The sequence below is a fragment of the Pongo abelii genome, chromosome 16 (assembly GCF_028885655.2).
Source record: "Pongo abelii isolate AG06213 chromosome 16, NHGRI_mPonAbe1-v2.0_pri, whole genome shotgun sequence".
Classification (NCBI taxonomy): domain Eukaryota; kingdom Metazoa; phylum Chordata; class Mammalia; order Primates; family Hominidae; genus Pongo; species Pongo abelii.
In genome coordinates this window covers 86,960,186-86,984,755 of record NC_072001.2, presented here as the reverse complement: position 1 = coordinate 86,984,755, position 24,570 = coordinate 86,960,186, and the positions used below count along the sequence as shown (strand labels likewise).

The following is a 24,570-nucleotide window of genomic DNA, read 5'->3' as shown; positions in this document are numbered from 1 at the left end:
AGTCTTGATCTGTCACCCAGGCTGGAGTGCAATGGTGTAATCTCAGCTTACTGCAATCTCTGCCTCCCAGGTTCAAGCAATTCTTGTGCCTCAGCCTCCCGAATAGCTGGGACTACAGGCATGTGCCACCACACCTGGTTAATTTTTTGTATTGTTGTAGAGACAGGTTTCACCATGTTGCCCAGGCTGGTCTCGAACTCCTGAGCTCAGGCAATCTGCCCTCCTCAGCCTCCCAAAGTGCTGAGATTAGAAAAACATAAAATAAAGTAAAAATAAAAATAAAGCAAAATAAAATTAAAAGGAAACACAAACTGAAAAGAATGTTTGCATGATTTATGACAAAGGCATGATATCCTTAATATATAAAGAGCCTTTACAAATCAATAGGACAAATACTCTTTCTTTTTTAATGGACAAAAGACACAAACAGGGAACTCACAGAAGTATAACCTCTCTGAAGAGCAATTCAGAAATGTGCCCATAGTTTAAAACCTACATATCTTTTGTTCCAGTAATTCTACCTATGGTATCCTAAAGAAGTAAGAGCTGGGTGTAGAGTTAAAAGCAACAATAACAAAGATATCAAAGCATTATAATATTTTTTAAAATAGAAACAACTTAGATCAGTGGTTAACTAAATTATGGTACAATCAATCATATGATGGAATGATAAATATCTGTTGAAAAAATTCTATTGATGTGAAAAAATATTCTCAACCCATAATGCTAAGTAAAAACGGGCTACAGAATGAGACTGTAGCATACGATTTTGTCTTTTGGGCTCAGAGTATACCATTTTGTTTTAAATGCCACATACACACACACATATATGTGTATAAAGAGACAAAGTAGGACCACTGTTATCAGTTTGATATATTGCAGGATAATGGGAATGTGGGTGATTTCCCCCACTTTCTATTACTTTTCTTTTCTTTTTTTTTTTTGAGATGGAGTCTCACACTGTTGTACGGGCTGGTGCAATCTCAGCTCACTGCAACCTCCACCTCCCAGGTTCAAGCGATTCTCCTGCCTCAGCCTCCCGAGTAGCTGGGATTACAGGTGCCTGCCACCACACCCGGCTAATTTTTTGTATTTTTGGTAGAGACGGGGTTTCACTATGTTGGCCAGGCTGGTCTCGAATTCCTGACTTCATGATCTGCCCATCTCAGCCTCCCAATCTATTACTTTTCTTATTTTAGAGAAAGAGGTTTTTTTTTTTTCTTTTTTAAATAAAAACATTGTGAGATTTGACTATATACAAATTTTGAATTATCCACCTGGTCAACGATAGCAAGGACACTAGGCATGTCTATGCCATAGAATGCAGTTTGTTTCCTTGACTTCCTCTGAAATGCTGTTAGGTTTCACCTTTCATTTGATTAAATGCAATTTAATTCAGTTTGATGTTCATTGCAAGGCAGTTAGAGGTGAGATTCCAAAGATGACTAGAACATGTTACTCACCCTGAAGAAGCTTATAATTTAGTAGAAAAGGGGGAAGCCCACTGGAGCCTGCTCAGCTAGAAATAAAACTTCTTTTGATGTTTGGTGGATTTGAAAAAATAAAAATGCAGCAGCAAAGGCAATTTGTCATACCCTAGACTAAATTCAGCTTACGTTGGAGCTCTTCTTTCTTTGCTTGTCATTGCTTTCTGGAATCCAGCCTAGGAAAGTAATATATGTCACCATGTGTGCTAGTTTATAATTAGAACAAATGTGAGGACTTATAAGAAAAAGACCTATTGGCAAAAAACATTGAGTAAAATTCTAGAAAAGGCAGTCAGGAGAAAGAAGAAGGAAGAAATCTATTTTGGAAAATAATTTAATGCCAAAGAAAGACAAGACATTTAAAAAGCATAAAAGGCAATTATTATGCCCTTAGGATTTTTGTATTTCAGCGAGTGCATGAAAATATAGCTGCTATTGAATTACCCTCTATTTGAAAGGATGAGTATTGTAGGTATAAATAGAAGCTAAGGTCAAGAAGCCAAAGGCAGAAAAAGACTCACACATCCAGCAGAGACCGATAAGCATGTAAAATAATATCCTCTATTCATAAGGCTGCGATTATGCCCATGACCCGAGTTTGAGCTCCAGGAAAGAAGTGCAGGATAAAAGCCAGGGGTCCCAACATTGCCCTTCCTACAAATCTTTTTTTGTTTTGTTTTGTTTTGTTTTGAGATGGAGTCTAACTGTCACCCAGGCTGGAGTACAGCGGCACGACCTCAGCTCACTGCAACCTCCACCTCCCAGGTTCAAGCGATTCTCCTGCCTCAGCCTCCCAAGTAGCTTGGACCACGGGTGCGCGTCACCAAGCCTGGCTAATTTTTGTATTTTTAGTAGAGACGGGGTTTCACCATGTTGCCCAGACTGGTCTTGAACTCCTGACCTGAGGTGATCTGCCCACCTCAGCCTCCCAAAGTGCTGGGATTACAGACGTGAGCCACTGCACCCGGCTCCTTCCTATAAATCTAAAACCTGCCCCAGCCTTCGACACGCTTTACTGTAACGCTAACACACAGTAGAGTCTGATTTCTAAGATCTCTGAGCCCATAGGGTTAATTTCTCCCAATACTTCACCTTTTTTCAACTGAGAATTCACACTTTTCAGAAAGATGTGGTTGACCTAAGCCCCAAAACCCAACACTCCCTCTTTCTCCAAGATCTAGAGTTTCTGAGAAGCCTTTCCCAGAGGCATGGCCCTAAGAATTAAACAAGCGAACAAACAAACAGGAAAAGGGTCACCCCTAGTGTGAAGCAGCTTGATCCCCCCATCTTTCCACCCCATCTCCCCACTGTGCAGAAGCCCCCCATCTCAGATTTCCCACCATCTGCCTGCCATGCTCAGCACAGAGCTGCTCAGCCTTCCTTCTCTTCTGTCCTGTCCTCGACCATCCGCTTGCCCATCCCCTCTGTCTCAGGCTCCTATCCCAGCTGTCTGTGCCCAGCCACATTCACTGATGGCTCCCCCACTGTGCCACACTCCATTGAGTGGCAGTGCTAAGTGAGTTTGCTGCCTCTTCTTCATCCTTCTCTGAGAGGTTCTCTTCTTTACACGTCACTCCCATGACTCAATGGTCAGACCTTTCCTTCAAGAAGAGGATAAAGAAGGGACCAGGTGCGGTGACTCACGCTTGTAATCCCAGCACTTTGGGAGGCCGAGGCGGGTGGATCACTGGAGGTCAGGAGTTCGAGATCAGCCTGGCCAACATGGCGAAACCCTGTCTCTACTAAAAATATAAAAATTAGCTGGACATGGTGATGCACACCTGTAGTCCCAGCTACTTGGGAGGCTGAGGGAGGAGAATTGCTTTAACCTGGGGGCGGAGGTTGCAGTGAGCCAAAATTGTGCCACTACACTCCAGCCAGGGCAACAGAGGAGACTCCGTCTCAAAAAAAAGATGAGTGGAAAGAAGGACCTGTTAGTTCCCCAGGTCCACTCAGGTTCTCTCAGTTAGCTAGCTCTTTTTCAGACATGCCTCATCTCCATGTTAGAGTAAATATCTCTGTTCTGCCTCACCTGGGAGCCACTCTTCTGGGCTTGAGTAAGAATTTATTTAATAGTTGATATACAATTTTAGTCTGTGACCCATCTGAGGGATGGGGGACACGTCTACCCATCCTAAACAGATTCTTGGCAGCTTTTCCCTGATGAATTCGACGTGTGGGTGGGAACAGGAGATACTGTCTATCTGTGCCCTTTATCTTTTTGGATGGAAGAGGTGGAAAATTCCTGTTCCTAGGTTCCTTGAGGCAATAACGTTCCTTCAGATCCAGTTTTCTTGGGATGACTGGAGGAAGCTGAGGTTTGTAGCTTCCAAAGAGCCTTGGTTTCTTAACCCAAGCATCTGTTGCACTGGCTGGCACCAGGGTTCTAGGCATGGTTTATATTTACTTCCATCCCACCATTTTTCTTACAAACTCCAGATCCCACAATGCTCTCATGGACTCCCTGAATGTGTCATCTTATATCAAAATTTCTCCTTCTTTCTTCTGGCCCTGTGAGAGTATGCCTCTGCTTGGACCAGTAGAACTGAACTAAATGTTGGTTCATATTTAAGTAAATTATGTCCAGGGGCTTGTTACATAAAGAGGAGTGTGCAGGGGAGATTGATTTGTTAATGAAAAGGAAATAGAAGGCAGGACACTCTGAGGACAGCTTATTTAGAAGCAACAATAATACCAATAAGCATATTTACTTAACATATTGAGGTCATTATTTTTGGTCATCCCTTCTCCTCTTCTTCCTCCTCCTCCTTTTGACATTACACTTATTTTTTTACACCTTTCTCTTTCAAAAATTCCATTTTTTTTTTTTTTGAGACAGAGTCTTGCTCTGTCACCCAGGCTGGAGTGCAGCTGTGCGATCTTGGCTCACTGCAACCTCCGCCTCCCAGGTTCAAGCAATTCTGCCTCAGCCTCCAGAGTAGCTGGGATTACAGGTGCACACCACCACACCGGCTAATTTCTTTTGTATTTTTAGTAGAGATGGGATTTCACCATGTTGCTCAGGCTGGTCTTGAACGCCTGGCCTCAAGTGATCCACCCACCTCAGCCTCCCAAAGCACTGGGATTCCAGGCATGAGCCACTGTGCCCAGCCCAGGAGGCAGAGGTGAAAAGACTGCTTGAACCTGGGAGGTGGAGGTTGTAATAAGCTGAGATCATGCCACTGCACTCCAGTCTGAGAGACAGAGCAAAACCCTGTCTCAAAAAAAAAAAAAGATTCATTCAAATTTCAGAGATGTTAAAATGTAAAGAAATATACATTTATAATTCATAAAATACACTACACGTAAGCTATTCTGCACACTATAGTTTAGTATTTTTTAATTTTTCTTGTTTTACTGTATGTTTTTCTCTGTAGATTTCTTTCATTTTCTGAATGTTTCTCAAATTAGACTTGTTTTTCTGATTGATTTTCTACCATGTCAATTTTGATTTCCACTTCTAATGATGACTTTAAATAGTCTATCATAGATTTTTTTATAATAAATTTTAAAAAATCTTGGCCTTATTGCTCTTGGGTGTATGCTCCCTTTATCTCTTTTATAAATGATGAACCTCACACAAGAAATCCAAATGTGAAAGGCATAAAAAAATCTTATAGGTGAAATCATAGGACACATTGGAGTAGGCAAAAATTTCTCAAAAAGGAAATAAAAAGCTTTAAGTGTAAAACAAAAAAATTATAAATTAGGCTATATTAAAACGAAAAACCTCTGTTTATCAAAGATGTCAATTAAGAGAAGGAAAAGGCATACCATAGTCTTGGAAAAGATCTTTATTGATAAAGGTCTGGCAACCAGAATGTGTAAATTGTTAAAAGAAAGGAAGCCAATCAAACAGAAAATGGGCAAAAGACAAGCACTTCATTAAAGAGGTATTCAAATAGCCAATAAGTACACAAAAAGATCTTCAACATAATGAGTCATCAAGGAAATGCAAATTAAAGCCACAATGAGATACCACTACACCAGAACCACAATGGCTAAAAATTAAATGGCTGACAATAATGAGTGTTGTCAAAGACATAGAGCAATCAGAACACTCATATTATACTCTCCTGGTGGGAGTATAAATTTGTGCAATCATTTTGGAAAATTGTTTGGCATCATCACCTATACATGAACATAAATATAATCTGTGACCTAGGGATATTCCCAACAGAAATATGCACCTGTGTTCACCAAAAGACATGTCCAAATATGTTCACAAGAGTATCATTTGTAATAAAAACTAAAAACTATTGAAGTATTCATCTTCAGTAGAAAATAGAAATTGTGATGTATTCACACAGAGGAATACTAAACAGCCATGAAAATGAGCATGAAATGCAACATCATAGATGAATCTCACAAACATAATATTGGATAACAGGAGCCAGATCCCAAAGAGTGTGTACTATATACATAAAGTGCAAAAACAAGAACCTAATCTATGGTGTCAGAAGGCAAGGTATGGAAATGACAAGAGGTGGGCTTCTGGGTGCTGTTACTGTTCTATTTCAGGGTCTGAATATCGCTACTGAGGCAGCTCATTATATCCAACATCTCTTTGTGTGCTTTCAAGAGCTATCCATTTTTGCAAATTCACTGAGCTATACACTTCAGGATTCCTGCACCTTTCTGTGTATATGTTAGACTTTATTGAAATTTCAAAAAAAGAACTGGAGATTTGTTCTCTAAATTCTTGCATTTCTTCTGGAAGATTTAGTTAAGAGATATTCCTTAGGCTTTTATTGCTTTTTACTGTCAATGTCCTTAAATTACTTTTTGCTTGCTTCAGTAACAATGACAATATTTGTGCACACAATAAAGTGATGTATTTGATTTCCCTCTTTTTTTTTGAGACAGAGTTTTGCTCTTGTTGCCCAGGCTGGAGTGCAATGGTCCGATCTCAGCTCACCACAACCTCCGCCTCCTGGGTTCAAGCGATTCTTCTGCCTCAGCCTCCCGAGTAGCGGGGATTACAGGCAGGCACCACCACGCCCAGCTAATTTTATATTTTTAGTAGAGACAGGGTTTCTCCATGTTGGTCAGGCAGGACTCAAACTCCTGACCTCAGGTGATCCGCCCACCTTGGCCTCCCAAAGTGCTGGGATTACAGGCGTGACCCACCGCGCCCAGCCTTGATTTCCCTCTTAATATTCTTGTGCAGCTTTCCTCCTATAAGACAGAAGGCTTATCTTCCCAGAGCAGGGAAGAGTGAATATTTGGCTTCCTTATCAAGGTGATTGGTTTAACATTAGGGTGGCCAGGGAGAAGAGCTGGTGTTTGCTCCTGAGCCTCTTTTAGCTCCGAGGAATGCAGAGTGAAGAGCCATGGACCTGCTGGGAGAGGGTGAGGTGACCCTATTGCTCGACCTCCTGGTCAGGGGCCAGATGGACAATGTGGCAGTGATTCAGTGGAGCTCATGGGGTCAGTGAAAGCCAAGGTGAGGCTGAGCCAGCTGGAGAGTGGCCCTCCGGCTCTGACCGAGAGGAACAAAGCTGGTTAGACCAACTGCAGAGATTAGCTGTGGACCCCAGAACACCAGAGCCAGGTCCAACTGCCCCTCAGTGATCACCAGCCTGCACATACCAAAGGGCCAACATGAGGCCAAGGGAGGCTTCTAAACCCACAATATCTCAAAGTGACATTGGCCCCTTCTCTGTAGACCCAGATGCTACCTTAGAGATAAGCTGGAAGTGGAGAGAGGAATCTGAGGCTGAGACATTTTGCTTATGGGGAAGCCTTACTTAAATGGATTGGTTACATTCTTGTCTTCGACTAATTGCAGTGGGATAGACTGAAATACATTTTTTCCCTGTTACCTAGTGGGTGGGACCTGGTAAGATCAGATCACTTGGCCAGGCACAGTGGCACACGCCTGTAATCCCAGCACTTTGGGAGGCCGAGGCCGGCGGATCCCGAGGTCAGGAGATCGAGACCATCCTGGCTAACATGGTGAAACCCCATCTCTACTAAAAATACAAAAAATTAGCCGGACGTGGGGGCGGGTGCCTGTAGTCCCAGCTACTCAGGAGGCCGAGGCAAGAGAATGGCATGAACCCAGGAGGCAGAGCTTGCAGTGAGCAGATATCGTGCCACTGCACTCCAGCCTGGGCAATAGAGCAAGACTCCGTCTCAAAAAAAAAAAAAAAAAGAAAGAAAGAAAGAAAAGATCAGATTATTTACAGAGAAATAAAACATTTCTTCAGCACTTCTGACTATGGTGTGAATAAATTCGCAGCCTTCTTTCTTTCTGTTGTTTATTTTTCCTTGATTTTCCCACCTTGCAGACTTTTGTTACTGTTGAAAGTAGTTTATGATAGAAAGTTTCGTATATATTTGAATAGAATAACTTGAGAAGAAAGCTCCTGGCATTGGAACTCCCCACAATATTTTATTTAGTAGTTAAACAATTTTTATAATTTCTCTTACTTTTTCACTCTATTCATCATCTAATCATCTATCCACCTACCCAAGCAATAGCCATTTTGTTGGAGCTATGCATTGGGTATTCAGCTAGAAGATGAGTAAGATTGTCCTTGCCATAAGGTTTTGAATACAGAGAATAAGCAGGTAGCAAACACTGTTCCCTGTTCCCTTCTGCACACATCCACATGGGCTTATTTTCAATTTCAGTGTCTAGGCATTTTAATTACCAGGCATTGTTATAGGTCCTGGGTTTCTGAGTCTTTTGACACACGGCAGCGGTCTTTGAGCACTTCCTTGATTTGTAGTATGCCAAGAGGTACAACTCCTCTCCCAGACCTGGAATCAGCCCTTTCTCCCAGGACCGTTTGTTCCCTTTAGTGGGAAATATATCTAGAAACCAGAATGTGGCCCCAGGGGAGCTCATTTCTTTTGTGCTCATGATTTTTTTCTAGGACTTCTCAATGGATAAGAGCTGAGATGGTGAATATTAGGGGAGGAGATATAGTAGGAGATGAAGAAAAAACTACTTTTTCTAGCTCATTTTTCTATTTTCAATAGAAAAATTTTTCTATTATCAATCATTTAGTATATATATATATATATTTTTTGAGACAGAGTCTCTCTGTGTTGCTCATGCTGGAGTGCAGTGGCATGATCTTGGCTCACTGCAACCTCCACCTCCTGGGTTCAAGCAATTCTCCTGCCTCAGCCTCCCGAGTAGCTGGGTCTACAGGCGTGCGCCACCATGGCCAATTAATTTTTGTATTTTTAGTAGAGACGAGGTTTCACCACGTTGGCCAGGATGGTCTCGATCTCTTGACCTTATGATCCGCCCGCCTTGGCCTCCCAAAGTTCTGGGATTACAGGTGTGAGCCACCACGCCCAGCCTAGTTTATATTTTTTATTTTAATAACTAATACATCTGTTAAAATACCTTTATAGTTGCTATAGATGTATAATACATCTGTTAAAATACCTTAAGAGTTGCTACTGAACGAGTCATGGCATTGCCAGTCTGGGTGAGGTAGGTTGCTGCCATGCCTTCCCATGAGTTACAACCTAGGTGCCTGTGCCCAACTCTGACCTTCTGGTTCCTGTGCCAAGGTTCCCACCAGAGATGGAGGGTGACAGTGGTTGCTGCACAGGAGTTGGGGAGACAGGCCAAGTGAGGCCCAAGGCACCAGGGGGTAGGAAGCAAGTGTCTTGGGTTGGTCCCTGGGAAGCGGGGAGGCAGCGGGAGGTGGGACCCTCCATGAGACAGGGTGCAAGCTCCAGTGCATGCCCTGTTGTTTCATCAGACTTCACTTACAACACACAGATTCAAAGATCAAATTACTAAGGGCCAGTGGCCCACACCTGTAATCCTGCACTTTGAGAGGCCAAGGTGGGCGGATCACTTGAGGTCAGAAGTTCGAGACCAGCTTGGCCAATGTGGGGAAACCACATTTCTACTAAAAATACTAAAATTAGCCAGGTGTGGTGGCACACACCTGTAGCCCCAACTACTTGGGAGACTGAAGCAGGACAATCACTTGAACCTGGGAGGCAGAGGTTGCAGTGAGCCAAGATCACACCATTGCACTCCAGCCTGGTGACAGAGCAAGACTCCATCTCAAAAAAAAGAAGATAAAATGACTAATAATTTTTCAAGATGGCAACTGCAAAGCACTAAACCTCAAATAGGGGGCTCTTCAGAGCACAGGGCCCTGTGAGACTGCACCTGTCCTATGTCCATGAAGCAGTCCCTGTCTATATAGTATGTGGTAGAAGTTTTTAGAATATGGTCTGGGGTCCTGAGGATCATGGAGACCCTTCAAGTGATTTGTGAGGTCAAAAGCATTTTCATAAAAATACTAAGACATTTTTGCCCTTTTCACTCTCATTGTCTCAGGAGCGTGCAGTGGGGTTATCCAAAGGCTACTTGACTTGCGATATTGAAACAGATGGAATGCGGAAGCAGAGAATCCTGCTGTCTCCTATTAAGCCAGACATTAAAGAGTTTGTTTTATTGTGTTTTTTGTTTTCGTTTTTTTTGTTTGTTTGTTTTTTGAGACGGAGTCTTGCTCTGTTGCCCAGGCTGAAGTACAGTGGTGCAATCTCAGCTCACTGTAACCTCTGCCTCCCAGGTTCAAGCAATTCTCCTGGCTCAGCCTCCTGAGTAGCTGGGATTATAGGCGCATGCCACCACACCCAGCTAATTTTTGTATTTCAGTAGAGATGGGGTTTCACCATGTTGGCCAGACTGGTCTCGAACTCCTGACCTTAGGTAATCTGCTAGCCATGGCCTCCCAAAGTGTTGGGATTACAGGCGTGAGCCACCGCACCCAGCCTTTTTGTAGGGTTTTTTTCGTGTGTGTGTGTGTGTATTCTTTGTGGTTTTCTATATATAGGATCATGTCATCTGTTAATAAAGATAATTTTACTTCCTTCCAATTTGGATGGTTTTTCTTTCTTTTTCTTGGCTAATTGCTCCATTTAGGAGTTCTAGTACAGTGTTGAATAGCAGTGTGAAAATAGGCATCCTTGTCTTATTCCTGATCTTAAGAGAAAAGTTGGCCGGGCACGGTGGCTCATGCCTGTAATCCCAGCACTTTGGGAGGCCGAGATAGGCTGATCACCTGAGGTTGGGAGTTCGAGACTAGCTTGACCAACATGTAGAAACCCCCATCTTTACTAAAAATACAAAATTAGCCAGGTGTTGTGGCACATGCCTGTAATACCAGCTACTCGGGAGGCTGAGGCAGGAGAATCACCTGAACCCAGGAGGCAGAGGTTGCGATGAGCCGAGATCGTGCCATTGCACTCTATCCTGGGCAACAAGAATGAAACTCCATCTGAAAAGAAAAAAGAGAAAAGTTTTTGCTTTTTACCATTGAGTATGATGTTAGCTGTGATTTTCATCATGTTGAGGATAGTCTCCTTCTATTCCTAGTTTGCTGAATGTTTTATCATGAAAGCCTCAATAATTTTTAAGAACGTGGAGTGTCCGTGAGACCCGTTTGAGAACTGCAGATCTAGAGTATTAGTTAAGAGCAAGGGCTGTAAAGTCAGTCTACCTGGTTTTGAATTGCAGCTGGGCCACTTATTTGCTATAAGACCTTGGCCAATTTACTTAACCTTTCTGTGCCCTAGTTTCCTTACTTGGAAACTAGGAATGACGATAATAGTAACATGATCTACCTCAGAGGGTTAAATTAAAATGAGATGAATACATATTAGAACGGTGCCCAGTGCAGGGTAAGTGCTCAACAAATGTTAGCAAGTATTCAAAGAACCAAACCAATTTCAATACTGACTGGCAATTTCTGTATTATTCTTTTCCTAAAGTCTACCCTACAAGGATTTAATAATTTGACTTCGCCTTTGATTGTTTAACACAAGATGCCTCTTTTTTCAAATTTACATTTCTGTAATTGTTATTGTTTACATTTTTGTCATAGTTGTTTTTCTTCTTAATCCATTTTAACTGTCCAATTGTGCTTTTATTATTAGCTGTCTTACCTACTGCTTTGATGCAGTCAAATATAAGATAAATAACTAAATTTAGGCCAGTTTATACCACATTATCAAGGCTGTTGTTGTGTTAATAAAAATAATAATAGGCCTCCAAGGACTTTAAAGAGCTGAAATTATCTGTCCCACATGTTCTGAATCTTTTAAATAATCTATGAAGACTAGGCACAGTTGCTGTGATTCTACTGCAGTGATATAAATATGACCTTCCACGAAAAAGCATGTCATGGCCAGAAGTAAAATTCAAAGCAGCAGGTTGGGTTTCAGAGTCTACGATGCTAGAATATGCTGCCTCTCTGGTTACAGGGAAATAAATATAGACCAGACTGATTATGTGAACACATTTTATTTAACTTTGCCCATCTTTACTCATTTCCCAGCCAACAGAAACTAAATCAACCCAGCTATAAGTAGGTCTGCTTATCTCTTTCCTTCCAGCAGCTTCAGAAATTCCCCTTCTTTTCAAGGCTAAATTTTCCATCTTTGCTGTTGAGTTTATTCCCTTGCTGTCTTGCTAAACTACATGTCCATTTTCTTTTCTTTTCTTTTCTTTTTTTTTTTTTTTGAGACGGAGTTTTGCTTTTGTTGGCCAGACTGGAGTGCAGTGATGCGATCTTGGCTCACCACAACCTCCGCCTCCCGAGTTCAAGCAATTCTCCTGCCTCAGCCTCCCAAGTAGCTGCAATTACAGGCATGCACCACCATGCCCGGCTAATTTTGTATTTTTAGTAGAGATGGGGTGTCTCCATGTTGGCCAGGTTGGTCTCGAACTCCTGACCTCAGGTGATCCACCCGCCTCAGCCTCCCAAAGTGATGGGATTACAGGCGTGAACCACCGTGCCTGGTCTGTCCATTTCCTTTCTGGTGACTTTGATGTCTCCATTTCCACTGGTTCCTTTCCTTGATATCCACAAATACATAACTAATTTCCCTAACAGAAAAACATGTCCTCAAAGCCTCTGCTTCAGCTTCTGAGTGTCTTCCTTTCTTCTTCCTTCCTATCAAAGTTTTTCACTCCTTATTTTCATCTCCTCACAGTCTTCATGCCGCTGTGATCTGACTCTGGCCACCACTCCCCTGAGTGGCTCTAAGGCCACTGGCTGGTGATCTCCTACCTGCCAAGTCCATGAGTCTTTTTCTGTCATGTTATTTGACCTCACTGGGCTTGGTCGTTGACCATTCACTCCTTGAAACTCTCCTTACCTGGAATTTGTAACACAGTTTTATAATTTTTCACACTTGTCTTTCTCTAATGTTTTCTTTTCAGTTTGTTGTATCACAACCTCCTCTTCTGTCCCCACCTTGGGCACTGGTATTACCCATGCTTCCATCCTTGGCTGTCTACTTCCCACTCTCAACCCACTTTCTGCTTAATCTCATGTATTCCCATGATTTCAGCTAGTGCTGGTGGTCTCCAAAGCTGTATCTCCAGCCCTGATCATTCTTAGCATAATACTTGTTTTGAATATTCAAACGTCTAGAAATCTGTTGGTGTCCTACAGACATGTCAAACTGAACTGACTACATCTCCTTCCCTGGAGCTTCTTTCAATTCCTTGTAAGTAAATTTCTGCTACCTTAAAAAAAATCCAGCCAAAATCCTGGTAGTGAAGCGGGAAGAATGTCTGGCTGTCTGCCGATAGCCTGTGGCCTCAACAGATCATTTATATAAGAATGTGACAAAAATGTGCTATGTATGTCATACAGTTGTGTCCAGAGATGAGGGGAATGATTTCATCACATTCCTATTTCAGGGAATAGCACCACCAACCAGTTAGCCACATGCTGTGGTAGAAACTAGCTAAGCCCTGGTTGCTGTCTGGCTATCCTGGTCTACTCATCAATAGCTAGGTGAATTTGGGCAAGGATTTTTGTTTGTTTGTTTGTTTGTTTTTAATTGATACAGAGTTTCTCTCTTGTTGCCCAGGCTGGAGTGCAGTGGCGCGATTTCAGCTCACCGCAATCTCTGCCTCCTGGGTTCAAGTGATTCTCCTGCCTCAGCTTCCTGAGGAGCTGGGATTACAGGTGGGCGCCACCACGCCCAGCTAATTTTGTATTTTTAGTAGAGACGGAGTTTCACCACGTTGGCCAGGCTGGTCTCGAACTCCTGACCTCAGGAGATCTGGCTGCCTTGGCCTCCCAAAGTGCTAGGATTACAGGCGTGAGTCACTGTGCCCGGCCTGGGCAAGATTTTAAACCTTGCTAGGTTTCTGTTTCTTCTTCTATCAAATGGGGATAATAACATTGTTGTTTACCTACCTAGGATAACATAAAAGGTCAGATTGCTCAATTAGACTCACAGGAGTTGGTAATCTTATCTAGTATTGGCCTTTACTGAGAATTCGAAAGATACACATGATATTGAGACTTGGGCCAAGCACAGAGATGCTGAGGACCACCAGTGCAGCTCCCGGTCCTCTCTCGCCACATTAGGATGCACCCTGGCACAAAATGGACATAGGAGGTTTTTAAGTGATGCATGCAGGATATAACTTACACAAAGAGGTCAGGAAACACCTTCATTTTATACTTCAGTAATTACATAGCTGACAGATCAGCTATATCCTGGTAAATTATTGCATAAATAAGGGCTTTTTGTTATCTTTCTGATTGTAAATGCCATCAATAAGTATTTAGGAGATTGGGCCAGGTGTGGTGGCTCACACCTGTAATCCCAGCACTTTGGGAAGCTGAGGTGGGCAGATCACAAGGTCAGGAGATTGAGACCATCCTGGCCAACATGGTGAAACCCTGTCTCTACTAAAAATTAGCTGGGTGTGGTGGTGCATGCCTGTAGTCCCAGCAACTCAGGAGGCTGAGGCGGGAGAATCGCTTGAACCCGGGAGGTGGAGGTTGTAGTGAGCCAAGATCGTGCCACCGCACTCCAGCCTGGCAATAGAGTGAAACTCTGTCTCAAAAAAAAAAAAAAAAAAAAAAAGCATTTAGGAGATTGACCTGGGTCAATTCTTTTTTCTTTTTGTCCCCTTTCCTCAGGTGTTCTGAAGGTTGGAAATACGACTCTACCATTACCTAACAGTTATTTCTTCTTCTTTCCTAGTTAATAGAACCTGATTTCATTTGGGCCACAACATGTACAAAGAAGGAATACGTGTCCCCAGGCCTCAGAGAAAAGTCATGATTGGTTGAAGCCTAGCCCATTCCCCTGCTAGGGATTGCTTCTGAACTCAGCATAGGGCCAATTATGGCCAATGAGATGGAAAAGTCTGGAAGCAGGCTTTTGGAAAGATTCTTGTAGCCTAGTTAAAATCCCAGAGAGGAAAAAGCCTTGTGTTGACAAGCTTAAGAGTGAAAAACCAACATGCTGCGAAGGAGAATTAGGAAGACATAAAGAGGCCGAGTTCTTAATGACATCGTTGAGCCACTGCAGCTAAAAAGGAAACTTCTTTCTCCAGGATTCTTATGTCAGATTTTCAAACATCTTCATGGCTTAAATCAGATTTATGCATTCTGTTACCTGTAACTTCATGTGTTCCCAATGAAAACAGTACCTTGTAGAGCTGCTTGAGAATCAAGACAGGCACTGAAAGTAATGCGTCAAGCATATAACAAGTTTCTATCTTATAACCACTACCCAACATCTTTTTCTCCTTTCTTCCCTGGTTTATAAAACCTGATTTTATTTGGGCAGCCACAAGCACAAGGAAGGAGGACCTTGTCTCCAGGCCTCAGAGAAGAACCCAAATAGGTCTCAGCATCTCTCAGTATACCTTAGTCCTTTTAGTTCCCTTTCCTTCTCCTTCTCCCAGCCAGCTGTCATCCCTAAGTTCTTCTGTGGTCCACGTTTCTCAACATCCATTTAATCATCAAACTCTTAGATTTGATTCCTAATTAACCTTTCCTTTCTCCTTTTGTTGCAGCCGCCATAGTCAAGACCTGTTCATTTGTAGCTTAGATTACTACTCTTCTCAGCTCTTTGCTGCCTAGTTCATATCCCCTCACCTCATTCTCTGCATATCCACGAGACTAAGCTACTAAAATGGCCAAGCTGAGCATGTCACTCCTGTGCTTAAAAGTTTCACTAGGATGGGCGCAGTGGCTCACGCCTGTAATCCCAGAACTCTGGGAGGCCGAGGCGGGCAGATCACTTGAGGTCAGGAGTTCAAGACCAGCCTGACCAACACGGTGAAACCCCCGCCTCTACTAAAAATACAAAAATTAGCTGGGGATAGTGGCAGGCGCCTGTAGTCCCAGCTCCTCAGGATGCTGAGACAGAAGAATTGCTTGAACCCCAGAGGCAGAGGTTGTAGTGAGCTGAGATCGCGCCACTGCACTCCAGCCTGGGTGACAGAGCAAGACTCTGTCTCAAAAAAAAAAAAAAAAAAAGTTTCACTAACCAACCAGGCACAGTGGCTCATACCTGTAATCCCAGCACTTTGGGAGCCCAAGGCGGGCAGATCACCTGAGGTCAGGAGTTCGAGACCAGCCTGGACAACATGGAGAAACTCCATCTCTACTAAAAATACAAAATGAGGCCGGGCACAGTGGCTCACACCTATAATCCCAGCACTTTTGGAGGCCGAGACAGGCAGCTCACGAGGTCAGGAGTTCAAGACCAGCCTGGCCAGCATGGTGTAACCCCGTTTCTACTAAAAATACAAAAATTAGCCAGGCATGGTGGTGCGTGCCTGTAGTCCTCAGGAGGCTGAGGCAGGAGAATCGCTTGAATCTGGGAGGTGGAGCTTGCAGTCAGCTGAGATCAGGCTACTGCACTGCAGCTTGGGCAACAGAGTGAGACTCCGTCTCAAAAACAAACAAACAAACAAACAAAACACAACAAAATTAGCTGGGCATGGTGGCAGGTGCCTGTAATCCCAGCTACTCAGCTACTCAGGAGGCTGAGGCAGGAGAGTCACGTGAACCTGGGAGGCAGAGGTTGCAGTGAGCCAAGATCACGCCATTGCACTCCAGCCTGGGCAACAAGAGGGAAATTACATCTCAAAAAAAAAAAAAAAAAAAAGGTTTCACTAACCTTCCTCCCCCGGCCAGGTGGCTGGGAGTTCCTAGATTATGCTGTGGGATTATAGCGTCTGGGCCATTCTACCTGCTCTAACTACCTTTCTTCTGAAACGCACTCTCTGCCCTGGTCTTTCAGGGTTCACAGTCTCTATCTAACTAGCCTGCCTCCCTGGCTGAATTAATCACTCTCTCCTGATGAGGTTCAGGACATGTTACCCCAAAAGATAGCATCTTGGCATTTGAGAAAACAGCAGAATCAGTAAGGTCACTCTCACCTCCCTCTTGCCCTTCTCTGGAGTGAATCATAAAACCCTCACTCCAGAAGTACCCTTCCTATGTGCAGAGGAAAGGGGCATTAGGAACATCCTAATCCTTGAAGAGACACCAAGAAGAATCTGAACAAACAGGACTTGCTGAGTTCCCCTCAGTTTCTTTCCATTAGATCACATCCTCTTTGTCTAATCATACTTCCTCATGACTATCCACTGGCTGGGGCTGGTCCTGGACTGATAAGTACACACTTGATCTCAGCCAAAGAGCAGAGAAGCGACGGACCGACCAAGTATAAGGAGGCTCCAAACAACGTGCAGACACCCAGCAGCTGGCCCTTTTGCTTTTACACATCATTGCCCCAGAGAAACTCCTGAGCATGTACACAAGGCAAGCAGTACAAGGATGTTCACTACAACATGGTTTATAGTAGTGAAAAATTTAAACCTAGCACAAAAATGCGCAAGTTTGTTTCTTTTTCTTTTTTTTTTTTTTCTTTTTTTTAAGACGGAGTCTTGCTCTGTCGCCAGGCTGGAGTGCAGTGGCGCGATCTTGGCTCACTGCAACCTCTGCCCCCTGGGTTCAAGCGATTCTCCTGCCTCAGCCTCTCGAGTAGCTGGGACTACAGGCCCATGCCACCATGCCCAGCTAATTTTTGTATTTTTAGTAGAGATGAGGTTTCACCATGTTGGCCCAGATGATCTCGATCTCCTGACCTCATGATCTGCCCGTCTCAGCATCCCAAAGCTTTGGAATTACAGGTGTGAGCCACCGCAACCGGCCAAGTTTCCTTGTTTCTTTGGGTCTTCATTTGGAATATAAGCCTGTTTGCTTAGTTTTCTATTTCCTCTCACTATTTCTACCTCAAATTCTCTGGTGAAAAAGTTTTTGTCTCTAAGACCTTCAAACATACTAGATAACCTAATAATTTCATCTTTCTTTAGAGGCAGCCCTCCTGCCCTAAGCAGGACTATTTGTCATCCAGGCTTGCTGTACAGCTGTCACTCCATCAATGCCAGGGGACCCCTCAGCCTCACTCCTGGGCTGCAGCTCCTGTTTCCTGAACCCCACATCTTCCTCTGCATCGTGTACTGCCTGGTTTTGGTGGAGTAAAGGCCCTTGGGAGGTAGATTTTTTATGAAATCTTGCATCTCTGAAAATGCTTCTTTTTTTGCTCCTCTTACCGGATAGTTTAATTTTTCAAGTTCAAATCTCAAACTATCTTCATTAGATAATCTGAAAACACTTCCACTACAAAACACCTAAAAATGCTGGATACAGGCTGGGTGCGGTGGCTCACGCCTGTAATCCCAGCACCTTGGGAGGCCGAGGCAGGCAGATCACAAGGTCAGGAGATCGAGACCATCCTGGCTAACACGGTGAAACCCTGTCTCTCCTGAAAATACAAAAAATTAGCCAGGCGTGGCAGCGTGCGCCTATAGTCCCAGCTACTCGGGAGGCTGAGGCAGGAGGATGGTGTGAACCCAGGAGGCGGAGCTTGCAGTGAGCTGAGATTGTGCCACTGCACTCCAGCCTGGGTGACAAAGAGAGACTCTGTCTCAAAAAAAAAAAAAAAAAGCTGGATAAAGTAGAAAAAAATCATTTAAACACACATCCAAGCGTCCAAGAAAATAGGTAAAAGCCCCAGAGGCTAAGAGAAAACTAGACTCTGGGACCTAGAGTCTATGAGCAATGTGGCATAGCTCTAGGGAGGTTGCCAGCTCAGTAACCTAGAAGCTTGGTTTTTGTTTACACCAAGTTAGAAGAGCAGGCTTTGAGTTTACTGGATGCAGAAAATGGATACTGACATCTCTGCAGAGAGCTGGGGCTTTTAAAGGTGATGTGGGGATAAAAGGGTGAACTAGCAAAAAAAAGGCCCTGCACACAGGGAGACAATAATGAAGACTATACATCTTGGCCTGGACTCAAAGTAGGGGGAAAACTCTTGCTTGTTAATTTATGGCCATTGTATACCATTGTTTGAGATTTGAGTTTCTGCTACCAGCACATTCTGGAAGAAATGACTCCCCTTACCCATCTGATTCTTCTGGCAATACATAGCACCTTTTGCGGATGTCTGGTTTAGGTTAAAAGGTGTTGTCTGTAGCTGTGGATTAGGAGAATGTTTCTCAGAGTGTAGGCTAGAGACTACTTGTATTGGAATCTCTGGGGAACTTGTTAAAGATTCAGATTCTTAGGCCTTACCCTAGAGCTAACAAATCAGAATATCCGAGAGACTACATTTTTAACAAGTTTCCCCAGTAGTCCTTGGACACACTAAAACTTGAGGCCGCTTGATTAAAGCCAAGCTGAGTGACTCTTAAAGGGCCTTTGCTTTCAAAGCTCAGCAGGTCAGTGGAGGAACTGGCTGGAGCTGGTCCTGGACTGATCAAGTACACACTTGATCTCAGCCAAATCACAGAGAAGCGATGGACCGACCAAGTATAAAGAGGCTCCAAACAACGTGCACACACCCAGCACCTGGCCATTTCACTTGTAGACATTGGTGCCCTGGAGAAACTCCTGAGCGTGTGCACAAGGCGAACAGTACAAGGATATTCACTACAACGTGGTTTATAGTAGTGAAACAACTCAGTGGCCCATTAGTGAGGGGAATGAAAAATTGTGGTATGGTCAATACTCTAACAGTGAAAATGAATGACCAAATGTATAAAAATCAGTGGATTTCAAAAACTTAATGTTAAGTGAAAAAAAAGTAAGGATATTATTTACATAAACTTTAAATTTTTATAAAATAACTATACATTGTTTATAGGTAAAGTATATAAATATGGGTTGATTATACCCCAATTTCAGGAGAGTGATTGCTTCTACAGATGGAGAGAAAGGACCAGGACTGCAGAGGGGATTTCAATTTTGTTTTTTTAAAAAAGAAGCATATTTTCTGCTCACCCCCTGCCCTCACCTCAATTTTTGTCAGTTACGGTTCTTACAGGGTAAACATTTATAAAATTTACATTTTATTTTGTAACTCTAAGTAAGTTTTCTATGTTTTGCCTATAATTGTTTCAAAAATTAAAAACTTTTAAATAGCATTTCAGCTTTGTGACTATGTAAATATTATTAACTAAATAACCAATTATTACAGCTCTTTTTGAATTTGTCTAGCAGGTTTTCTGTTTTTTGTTTGTTTGTTTGTTTTTTGGTTTTTTTACTGGAAAACCCCCATGAAAAAAAAGAACCAATTAATATGATTGGAGTCAGGGAATATTAATAAATGTAAATCCTCATGCCATTTGAACTGTTGGTCCAAGGAAATCCTTTTGGGCATCTGAAAATGATGAATCCTCTTAATCTCTTGCTGGCTTCTTTCACTTCTTTGGGGTTTCAATTTCTTATATCCCATGTTGTCCTTTTTCTTGGACCCTCCTTTAATTTTTGCTGGAAAATATGTTTGAATAATTTTGTCATCCAAGGAATATGAACAGTAAATGTTCCGAGTTCTTGTATGTCTGAAAATGCCCTATGATTGCCTTTCCAAATAACTGGTACTTCGGCAGGGTTTAGATTGTACCAAGCTTTTCTTCCTTGCTAACTATGAAGATGTTATGTTACTCATTGTTGTCCAGGATCCAATGCTTTTCATGTCAGGTGAAAGTTCTGTTTCTTTTTCTTTCTAGGAAATCCCCAAGATTTTAAGATTTCCCATTTATATTTGGAGTTGTGAAATTGTGCCAAGGTGTGTCTGGATTTTAATTCAATTTGACAAATCTTTACTGATGGCTCCAGGGTGCAAGGCACTGTTCAAGGTGCTGGGCTTCATTAGGGAACAAATCAAAGATTCCTGCCCTCCTGGAACTTACATTCTAGCAGAGGAGACAGGTCATAAATAATATGCATAATGCATAAGACAATTATGTAGTGTGCTAGTATTATATAGTGCTATCAAAAAAAGGAATAAATAGAGTAAGGAGAACTGAGAATGCTAGTGAGGGAAGTTTAATCTTATTTTTTCCTTTTTATTGAAGCAGGGTCTCACTGTGTTGCCCCAGGCTGGAGTGCAGTGGTGCAATCATAGGTCACTGCAGCCTCGACCTCCCAGGCTTGAGTGATCCTTCCACCTCAGCCTTCTGAGTAACTGGGACTACAGGTGTGTGACACCATGCCTGGCTAATTTTTAAATTTTTTGTACAGATGGGGTCTCACCATATTGCCCAGGCTAGTCTTGAAATTCTGGGTTCAAGTGATCCTCCTGCCTTAGCCTCCCAAAGTGCTGGGATTATAGGCATGAGCCACCATGCCTAAGAGTTTAACCGTTTTACCTTAATTTTGTTCAGTGAACACTTTCAGTCTTAAAGACTCACATATTTCTTGAGCTTAAGAAAATGTTGTTCTGTGACTTCTTTGGGTATTCTCTCTCTTTCATTTTCTCTATTCTTTCCTAATCAGACAGATGCTGGATCTCTGTGTCTGTCCTTGGCACTCTCTTATGCTTGCTGTCTCTTTGCTTTTCTTGCTCTACATTCTGAGATTCCTTGATTCCAGATCAACTGCTTGGTCTGTCGCTGCATCCAATTTATTATTTGGCACACTTATTGAGGGTTCCCCATTGCAATCCCACTTTTAATTCCCAAGAATCTTTTCTTGTTCTTTGCTTGTTCCTTTCCCATAGCCACCTCTTCTCAGTTCTTGAATGCAGCATCTTCTCAAATTATTCTGAAGATAGAGACCACAATTTTTATAAAGTCTTTCTTTCCTAAATTATCTCTGTTTCCTCCAAGGTCAATTTTTCTATTGGTCCAACTTGGATCTTCTCTTCCATGCTGTTGGTTTTCCTAATATATTTGCAATCTTTGGTTTTCTGTTTATATTGATGAATAAAGGACTATGTTCATTAATATGGTAGTTTCCATGAGTCTCTTTGCAGAGATGTGTAAGTCACTGTTAGGCCCCTTCCTTGGCTGACAGAATCATCTGAGGGTTCTTTGTAAGTAGGTGGGGCCTATCAAAAGATAGAAACCCTTTTACGGTGTCTAAAGGAGAAGCAAACAGTCAGGTTAGAGACATTCACAGTAGTTCAAGTGGGCTTTACCCTCCACTGAGGGGTAGATCTCTTTAGTATTTCAAACTGGGGTCTGCTTCATTCTCAAGCCCTATACCCCGCTTCAAACATTCCATGAGCCACCCTGGGCAACATAACAAGATCTCGTCTCTACAAAAAATTAGCCAGGTGTGGTGGTGCAAGTCTGTAGTCTGAGACTCTGGAGGCTGAAGTGGGAGGATCACTTCAACTCAGAAATTTGAAGCTGCAGTGAGCTATGACTGCACAACTGTACTCCAGCCTGGGTGACAGAGCAAGACCCTGTCTCTAAAAAGCAAAACAGCATCAAAAAACACTCCTTAGGAAGTTTGCCCACTTTCTTTAAAAAGCAGTTTTCCTGATTAATCTTGAGTGTGAAAGCCATTGCTTCTAGTTATTACATGTTCATGCACAGAAGAGGATAAAAGCTGACTATCTGAGCTATTCTCAGTGCTGTTCCTGAATGATCATCCAAAGTCTCCCTCTGCTCTTTGCATTTGTTGACTCTGAGCTTGGACCTACCTCCCTTAGGAAGAATTTTGTTGCTTCCGTCTTAATCCTCTATTCTTTCTCCATTGCTGTTTTGTATTTTTCAGTTATCTACTGCTGCATAACCACCCCATAATTTAGTGGCTTAAAACATTAAAAAAAGTATCATTTCTCATGTGGGTTGATTATGCAGTTGTTTTGCTTTATCTGGTGTTGAAAGGTTCATGACATCCTCCCATGGCTAATTTTTAGTGACACCTACTGGCTGGGATCTCAATTCAGGTTGTCAGCCAGGGACCTTAGTTCTTCTCCATGTTAGCCTTTCTACATGGCTGGTTGAGCTTCCTGACAGCATGGTGGCTTAGGTTCCAAGAAGGTGCATTCTAAGAGGATTAAACCCTAATGTACAAGCAGTTTTATAAGCCTCTGCTTATATTTCCTAATGTCTCACTGGCCAAAACAAATTACATAGCCAAGTTCAAAGTCAAGTGGTAGGAGAGATGCTGTTTATTAGGGGCATCCAAAGTAACAGCACAATCTTCTATGTATCCTTCACATTTTCTGGTCCACTGGTAGAACCCTTTCCTGTTTTCAAGTACTGTGTTTTTTCTTCTCTAAAAAACAAAACAGAGCTGAGATTGGTGGTGCACACCTGTAGTCCCAGATACTCAGGAGGCTGAGGTAGGAGCATTGCTTGAGCCCAAGAGATCAAGGTCAGCCTGGCAAACATAGCAAGACCCTGTCTCTAAAAGAAAAAAAAAATGTGTGTGTGCATGTATGTGTATGTATGAGAGATACATACCCAGGAACAGTCTAGATACTACAGCAACATTGGGTTTTGATTTAGTCCTTGTTCTAATTCACCTTTTTCATACAGAATGTCAAATTATCCATCTCTTTGCTTGTCAAACCATTACATTTTATCCTTACTTATCAATACATAGTATTTCTTCTTTCTTGCCAGCCACTATAACTGCACACTTCCTCTTGCCTCATTTGTATTCAAGCTTTATTATATGAAATAATATTCATAGAGCATTGCTTGAAGGATATTCACCAATTCCCTTTGATCAGAGCTGGCAGATAGATTCAAGTTGGCATGGGAGAAGAACCCTATTAATGAGTACGGTTGGAAAGGATTATGAGGCAATGTCCAGTCTCAACCGGAAAAAGTTCAGTGATCATTTGGTGATGTTTGTCCTGGGCTTGGACTAGAAGTGATGGTGTGGGTGCCAGGAAGGCATTTTCATCCCTGTTCCCAGATATTGTAAAATGTATCACTGAAAACAAGCCAGAACTTCGGAAAGTTGCTTTTCTGTATGTAATTGTTTTGACCACCTGAGTGTCCTGAGTGGCACTTGACAATATGCCAATCACCTGCCTTGAGGATGTTCTGGGAGACAATTGTTCAGAATTTGATTCTATATTTATTGCAGAAATGTTGCTGAGGATAAACTATATGACATGGTGTTCCCTTTAAGAGGAGCCAGGGAAGAGTTTTTCTGAGCAATGGATCTGTTTTTATCTCATGGACACTGTGAATGTTATAACTGATTATGTTTCCCTCCTTGCTTTGGTTGCTAGGAAACCCAGGACAAAATTGCAGACCTCCTCTGGCAACTGCACAAGACCTTTGAAAAACATTTGACATGCTAACTTTACCTCTCCCATCATTCTATTTTCATATCACTTTTTCTTTAGAACTCCTTCCTTCCCTCTAGATTTCCTTCCATCCTTTCCCTCTGTTTTCTTTCTTTATCTCTCCTTTCCCCTCTTCAGTTAACATTAATTGTACATCTGCTGTATGCCTGGTACCATGTTAGGGGTTGGACACACAGCCACCTTTACCCCCACCCCCCTTCAAACCCATGTTAATAATTGCAGCCCTAGTCACAGCACTCGGGGTTGCTGGAAAGACTTAGGGAGATCCATGCACCCAGAGATTCTTCCGGAGTTTTTTTTCAGGTGGGCTGGGCCCTCCCTGGTTTCTTCTTCAGAGAGGATTCTAGTGACCTACACACCAAGCACATCATCCTTGCCCTGGTCTCTCTCAGATCATTTGTTCTGTCCCTATACACCCATAGATCAATCTGCTTAATTGCCTCTTGCACATTCATCTAGAGTGGGTAGCCTTTCATAAGTACACAAATACAACTTTTATCAAAAAGATTTTTTGAAAAAGGAGAATGGAAGCATGTGATGAGGGGAAGAGAATGAATGTTCAGGAGCTGGGGGCTAAAGCGTGAAAGCTGACTTCCACTTAACTTTTCCTGAAGATCATTAATCTGCCCAGCCCCACTCTTCCATTGTTCCTGCTTCCAATGTGACCAAGCTCCTCAAAGTTCTGCTTTCACTTCCCCTC

General features: G+C 42.6%; 1 pseudogene; it reads left to right on the top strand.

Annotated features, from left to right (window-relative positions):
- The first annotated feature begins 19,775 nt into the window (after positions 1–19,775).
- LOC112129157 (U7 small nuclear RNA) lies at positions 19,776–19,866 on the top strand (annotated as a pseudogene).
- The last annotated feature ends 4,704 nt before the right edge of the window (positions 19,867–24,570 follow it).